Genomic DNA, 7,193 nt, shown 5'->3' on the forward strand with positions numbered 1-7,193 from the left:
TTTCATCTAGGCTACCCCACTTGTTGGTGTATAATTGTTCAAAATATTCTTTTAATCTGTTTATTTCTTCAAAATTCGTAAAATGTCTCAATTTTCATTTCTGAATTTAGTATCTTAAATATTTTCTCTTCTTTTCCTTTTTCAGTTGTTTTAAGGTGTTTTTCTAGTAAGTCTGATATGCATACTTTCTTAGAGATGATTTCTTTCAATTTATTTTGAATGTATTTGGGAATTTTGAATGAGCCATCTTCTGTTTTTTAGTGTGTCTTGTAACTTTTGTTGTTGGAAATTGGGAATTTGATGGTTTTAATGTGATACTTCTGGAAATCAGATTCTCCCTCTTCCTCGGGATTTGCTTTTATTTTTATTGTTGAAGGCTGTATTAGCCCATATAAGACTTTTCCAAACTGTTTTTGCAAAAATCATTTCTTGTCATGTGTGATCACTGGAGTCTCTGTTTCTTTAGCTCACGTTCAGCTAATGTTTAAACAGAGATTTTTTAAAAATCAGGAGTTGAAGCAAGCAAACCAATGAAAGACACACACGTGCACACACACACACACACACACTCAAAACAAAACAAAATAGAGGCAGGAGCTGCAAGGCAGCCTCTGAAGACTGGCTGTGTGCTGGGACCCTGCGTCTCTAGGCTAGGCTTGCTTAAGCAAGTGAAAGCAGAAGGTCTTCTCAGGTCTTTTCTGAGCACGTGGCTCTCTTGAGCACTCACATGGCTTTCTAAATTCTCCTGGATATATGGCTGCACTTGATGTTCAAATTCCCCCAAAGCATCCATTAAGCATCTCCTCTGGAACTCTAATGGCCTATTTTATATCTCTACTTGCAATCTCTTGCCTCAGACACCTGTGAGCTTGTCATCACCTTGTAGCTTTTATGAACAGCGTCAACCACTTTTATCACCTGCATTTGAAATGATACAAAACAGAGATGAGTGTCTTGTGTCAATCTGTCAGATGTCCCCAGACAGGTTAGAAACATAACACAACGATTTGCAATGAAGTCTGCTTTGCTCCCTCTTATGCAATGACGGGTGGGATCTGGGACCAGGCTGCCCTCTGCTGAAGACCCAGATCACTGCTGTGCTGGGGAGTGGAGAGAGTAAGAGTGAAAGTGCCACACACCTTTCCTACCATTGTGACAACAGCTTTTTCTTGATAGGGCATTTACTGGCTTGCTGTAAACCCGTGACTGTTTTCCAGAGATTCTTTAAAGGTGGTTCAGATAACTTCTGGGTGTTTTTTTAAATTTTTTAATTTTTTTATGTTTTTGTTGGGGAGTGAGAGCTTGGAGTTTCCAAGTCCGCCATCTTGCTGCTCTGATTTTTAAAAATAAATAATAGTTAAACATATGACATAACATACATCAAAATAACTTTCTCTTATATTTAAATTATATATGTACATAAACAAATCAGAAAAAAATAAAAACAAAAGCAAAGCTTCTTTATTCTGCCTTTTTCTCCACATGCTAAAAATGGAGAGAAAATAATAGGCCAATAATTTTCAAACTTTCTGTAGTAAAAGATCAAATCTCTCTCTCCTCTAAATATGTCATGGGTAACACTTTTTAAAATAGACTAAAATTGAATTATTGGGAAAGCACAATAAAAGACATAAACTATCAACCCCATTTTCAAACTATCAGATTTAATAGGCATAAAATTTATCTGTCACATTGCAAATGAGTTCCTAAATGGTTCTTCTCAATTTCTTTTGCCAACCAGTACCCTTCAGTTCTCAGTTTGACATTTGATAGCAACCACACTTTCAGTGGCCTGGAGTGATCACTGTCTTTCTGTCCTCTGAATTAGAGAGATTTGTAAGAGTAGAGAAAAAATTACTAAAGGAAATATTTTTTGACTAAATAAAATGTAAAATCATCTGTACATAAAATCATTCAAACTTCGATGGCAGAAAATCTTTTGGAAAAATATTGGACTCAAATATTGTGAAAAGTTAAATACTACATAATAATTTATAAAAAGTTTATGCAAAAAGAGAAGTGAACCAGTAAGACCTAACAATTAATTGAACAAAGAAGAATGCACACACTATAAGATAGAAATTGGTAATAGAAGTGGAAAATATATCATTTCCATGAAAGAGAAGAAAATAAAAATTACAATAAAACTTGAGATATAACTTTTGCTGGAAAATTATTTTAAAAATTTTCTAATAATTTCTGAATTATTTTCAACACAAAGACTTGTGTTGAAAATAATTTTTCAATAATTTACATACTTTTTTAAAGTATAATATAATTTTTAATTGAAATTACATTAAAAAAAAACTGTCTAATGCAAAAGTAGTAGCAATGTGTTATGTATTTATACCATATATACAAGTAAAACATAAAATGACAATAGCACAAAAATACCAGGGAAAAGTGTGGAATATACTGTTCTACTGTTTATATCACATGTGAGATGCTATTATCTGAATATAGACCATTATTAATTAGAGATGTGCACTATAAATCCTAAGGCAATCTTTAAAAGAATTAAAGCAATTCAGTGATTTCTTAATATTCCTTGATTATGTTTCAATAATTAAACTACTCTCTAAATGTCTGGAAATAAATCGATGATCAAATGTCTACTTTTTCTCAGATACTTTCTGCCTTTGTGTTTTGCTTATTTTAACAAACCTCTGAGCTGTCTCTTCCTCATGTAATGACTTCCAATTGATATGCATATAAAATATGGGATGCTTCATGAATTTGTGTGTCATCCTCGCACATGGGCCATTCTTATCTTCTCTATATCGTTCCAATTTTAGTATACGTGCTGCTGAAGTGACCACACCTATTTGTTAATCTTAAAAATTCAACAACACATACACAACACTCTAAATTTCTAAAGTATGATGGTACCCAAATCACTATGACTAAAAGTGAGTTGATTCCATAAGGGTTAAGAACTTGGGTGTTGAAAGTGAACTATCAGGGATAAAGTTCCATCTTTAGCACATACTACCTCAAGCAATTCAATCTTCTGTGCCTCTCTTTTTCCATCTGTAGCACAGTGATGATACAGTTTGGATATTTTCCCCTTTAAATCTCACATAGAATTATAATCCCTAATGTTGGAGGTGGGGCTTGGTGGGAGGTGATTGGATCATGGGGGCAGATCCTGCACGGCTTGGTGCTGTCGTTGCAATAGTGAGTGAATTCTCGAGAGATTTGGTTGTTTGCAAGTGTGTGGGACCTTCTCTACAACTCTTGTTCTTGTTCTTTTTTTTTTTTTTTTTTTTTTTTGAGACAGAGTCTTGCTCTGTCGCCCAGGCTGGAGTGCAGTGGTGCGATCTCGGCTCACTGCAAGCTCCACCTCCTGGGTTCATGCCATTCTCCAACCTCAGCCTCCCTAGTAGCTGGGACTACAGGCACCCGCCACCATGCCTGGCTAATTTTTTTTATTTTTAGCAGAGATGGGGTTTCACCGTGTTAGCCAGGATGGTCTCGATCTCCTGACCTTGTGATCCGCCCACCTTGGCCTCCCAAAGTGCTGGGATTACAGGCGTGAACGACCGCACCCGGCCTGTTCTTGCTCTTGCTTTTGCCATGTGACGTGCCTGCTCCTTCTTTGCCTTCTGCCGTAAAAGCCTCCCCAGAAACCAAGCAGATACCATAATCTTTCTTCCCACATAGCTTGCAGAACCATGAGCCAATTGACCTTTTTTCCCTTTATAAATTACCCAGTCTTAGGTATTCCTTTATAGCAGTGCAAGTACAGCCTAACAGAAAATTTGTACTGAGGAGTGGAGCCTTGCTATAAAAATACCTGAAAATATGAAAGCAGCTTTGGAACTAGGTAACACGCAGAGGTTGGAAGAGTTTGGAGGGCTCAGAAGAAGACAGGCAGATGAAAATTTGGAACTTCTTAAAGACTGGTTAAATGGTTGTGACCAAAATGCTGATCTGATGGTGCTGTGGACAGGGAAGTTCAGGCTGACAAAGTCTCAGATGGAAATGAGAAATTTATTGGGAACTGGAGCAAAGATTACTCATATTATGACTTAGCAAAGAACTTCGCTGAATTGTGTTCATGCCTTAGTGATCTGTGGAAGTTTGAACTTAAGAGTGATAATTTAGGTTATTCACTAGAAGAAATTTCTAAGCAGAAAAGCTTTTAAGAGGTGGCCTGGCTGCTCACAACCTACACACAGATGTGGGAGTTAAGAAATGACTTAAAGTTGGAAGTTATATTTAAAGGGGAAGCAGAGCATAAAAATTTGGAAAATTTTCAGCCCAGCTATGTGGTAGAAAAGGCAAGCCCATTTTCAGGGGAAGAATCTAAGAGGACTGTGGAGCAATCCGTTGGTAGAGAAATTAGCTTAAATAAAAGAGAGCCAGGAGCTGATAGCCAAGACAATAGGTAAAAGGTCTTGAAGGCATTTCAAAGATCTCTGAGGGAGACTCTCCCATCCCAGAGCCAGAGACCCAGGAAGACTGAATGTTTTTGTGGGCCTAGCCCAGGGCCCTTATACCCTGTGCAGCTCCAGGACACTGCTCCACGAAATCCCAGCTCTCTGGTGCTAGCGCTGGCTCAGAGGACCTGAGGTATAGCTCAGGCTACCACTCCAGAGGTGAGCTGTAAGCCCTGGTGGCTACTATGTGGTGTTAAGCCCATGGGTTCACAAAGTTCAAGAGTGAAAGAGGCTTGGCAGCCTCCAGCTAGATTTCAGAGTATGTATGAGGAAGCCTGGGTACCCAGGCAGAAGCCTGCTGCAGGAGTAGAGCCCTCACGGAGAACCTCTACTAGGACAGTGCTGAGGGCAAATGTGGGGTTGGAGGCCCTGAACAGATTCCCTGTGGTACACTGCCTAGTGGAGCTGTGAGAAAGAGGCCAAAGTTTTCCAGACCCCAGAATGGTACCACTGGCAGCTTGCACTCTGCACCTGGAAAAGCCACAGGCATTGCATTCCAATCTGTGACAGCAGCTGCAAAGGCTGAACCCTGCAACGCCACAGAGGCAGAGCTGCCCAAGGGAGCCCACCTCTTGCACCAGTGTGTCCTGAACGTGGGACATGAAGTCAAATGAGATTGTTTTGGAGCTTTAAGATTTAATGACTTCTCTGCTGGGTTTTGAACTTCCATGGGCCCTATAGCCCTTTCTTTTGGCCAATTTATCCCTGTTGGAATTGGAGTATTTACCTGATACTTGTACCGCCATTGTATCTTGGAAATAAATAACTTGTTCGGTTTTTATAGTCTCATATGTAGAAGGAATTCATCTCCACATAGGACTTTGAACTTGAGTTCGTATTGGAATGAATTAAGACTTCAGGGGATTACTGGCAGGGGATGATGTGTTTTGCAATGTGAAAAAGACATGAGATTTGAGGAGAGGTGGAATGATATAGTTTGTCGCCTCTAAATCTCATGTTGAAAGGTAATCCCCAGGGTGGAGCCTGGTGGGAGGTGTTTGGGTCATGGGGGTGGATCCCTCATGGCTTGGTGCTTTCCTTGAGATGGTGAGTTCTTGACAGATCTGGTTATTTAAAAGTGTGGCACCTCCCCTGTGCTCTCTCTTGCTCCTGTTTTCACTATGTGATGAGCATGCTGCCCTTGTGCTTTCCCCCCGAGTAAAAGCTCACTGAGGCCTTCCCAGAAGCCAAGCAGGTGCTGGTGCCCTGCTTCCTGTACAGCCTGCAGAACCATGAGCCAATTAAATCTCTCTGCTTTATAAATTACGCAGTCTTAGGTATTCCTTTTAGCAACTCAAGAGTGGCCTAACACATGTGATAATTACAATGCTTGTTTCATAGGCTTATTGTGAGGATGAAAGAGTAAACACATGTACAACTACGCTTGACCCACACAAAACACTCCATAACTCATTACTGATTATTATGAATCATCACCACTTACAGGTATGACGGGTATGCAGAATTTGTCAAAGCAAAGACCTGTGGTTTAGAATTGTCGTTTGCTCATTTTGGCTGGAGTTTAACGGCACCATCTCAGCTTGAGGGAGGAAGAAAGAAACAGGTGGAAAAAACTTTCTTGGTTATGTTGTTCCATCTGTATTCCTGGTTCCTCTAGTGCTAGTTCACACCAGTACAACCCAGCCAAAGATCACTTTTCCCAGAATGCACTGCTTATCAATGCCATTCGATAGGAGTCACATATCTCTCTCTGGCTCTTCTCAAAATAGGAACAGTAGGAGTAGGAGTGGTGCCTGATAGCTGGATCCTGGGGCTGAAGGTGGGGACACCCATGTGTTCGGTGATCTTGGGCTCTGCCTGTAAAGCTGGGTGCCGGAGTTTTGTGTCATGAGAGCCACTTCCCTCTCAGGAGCAATGATGTCTGTGAAGAGATCACATCCAGATTGGCCATTTATAAATGGATAGCACTCTCTTTTCAGTACTTTTACAATATTTCCCTTTTTTTTTTTTTTTTTTCTCAAGACAGATTCTTGCTCTGTCTCCCAGGCTGGAGTGCAGTGGTGCAATTTTGGCTCACTGTAACCTCTGCCTCCTGGGTTCAAGCAATTCTCCTGCCTCAGCCTCCCAAGTACCTGGGATTACAGGTGCCTGCCACCACACCTGGCTAAATTTTGTTTTCTTAGTAGAGGTGGGGTTTCACCATGTTGGCCAGGCTGGTCTCAAACTCTTCACCTCATGATCCACACACTTTGGCCTCCCAACTGGGATTACAAGCATGAGCCACTGTGCCTGGCCCATATTTTCATCCTGTTACTAGAAACAATAGTACAATACAATTACAAATCTAAAGAAATCTCTGAGTCTGATTTTCCTCAGACCACCACTCTCAGTTTTCCTCCAAGGCTACTCAGCCTGTGGCACCAGGAGATCCCCCACAAGTCCCTCTCCCATCCCTGCCACCTCACCCCACTGGTACCATGGGAGCTTGGAAGCTCCTTTGTTCCTGAAAGGTCATTCTTGAGAAGCCTATTGTCCCCATGTGCTTGTCCTGGAAAGAGCCCAGTCCACACTCCTGCTAGCTTGATCACCGCTGCACACTCAGAGTCAATGACAGCAAGTTCAACAGGGCTTCTAGTCCATTTGCCATCTGCCAAGCACAGTTGGCTTTGAGAAAGATGGAGGATTGAAGAAATGACCCAGCTTTGAGGCCTAGTTCCATTTTCTGTAACAACCGGGCTTTGTAAGGGGGAGGAGGAAGCTGTGAGACCTAGATACTCAACTGGAGACAAA

The 7,193-nt window shown here is 41.0% G+C and overlaps 1 non-coding gene across 1 annotated transcript; it reads right to left on the reverse strand.

Annotated features, from left to right (window-relative positions):
• Positions 1–2,712: 2,712 nt before the first annotated feature.
• Positions 2,713–2,819, reverse strand: LOC123572559 (U6 spliceosomal RNA). Its single transcript, XR_006697131.2, has one exon. It is a non-coding gene; the product is annotated as a U6 spliceosomal RNA (small nuclear RNA).
• Between the last annotated feature and the right edge of the window lie 4,374 nt (positions 2,820–7,193).

This window comes from Macaca fascicularis, chromosome 3 (assembly GCF_037993035.2).
Source record: "Macaca fascicularis isolate 582-1 chromosome 3, T2T-MFA8v1.1".
NCBI classification, from domain to species: domain Eukaryota; kingdom Metazoa; phylum Chordata; class Mammalia; order Primates; family Cercopithecidae; genus Macaca; species Macaca fascicularis.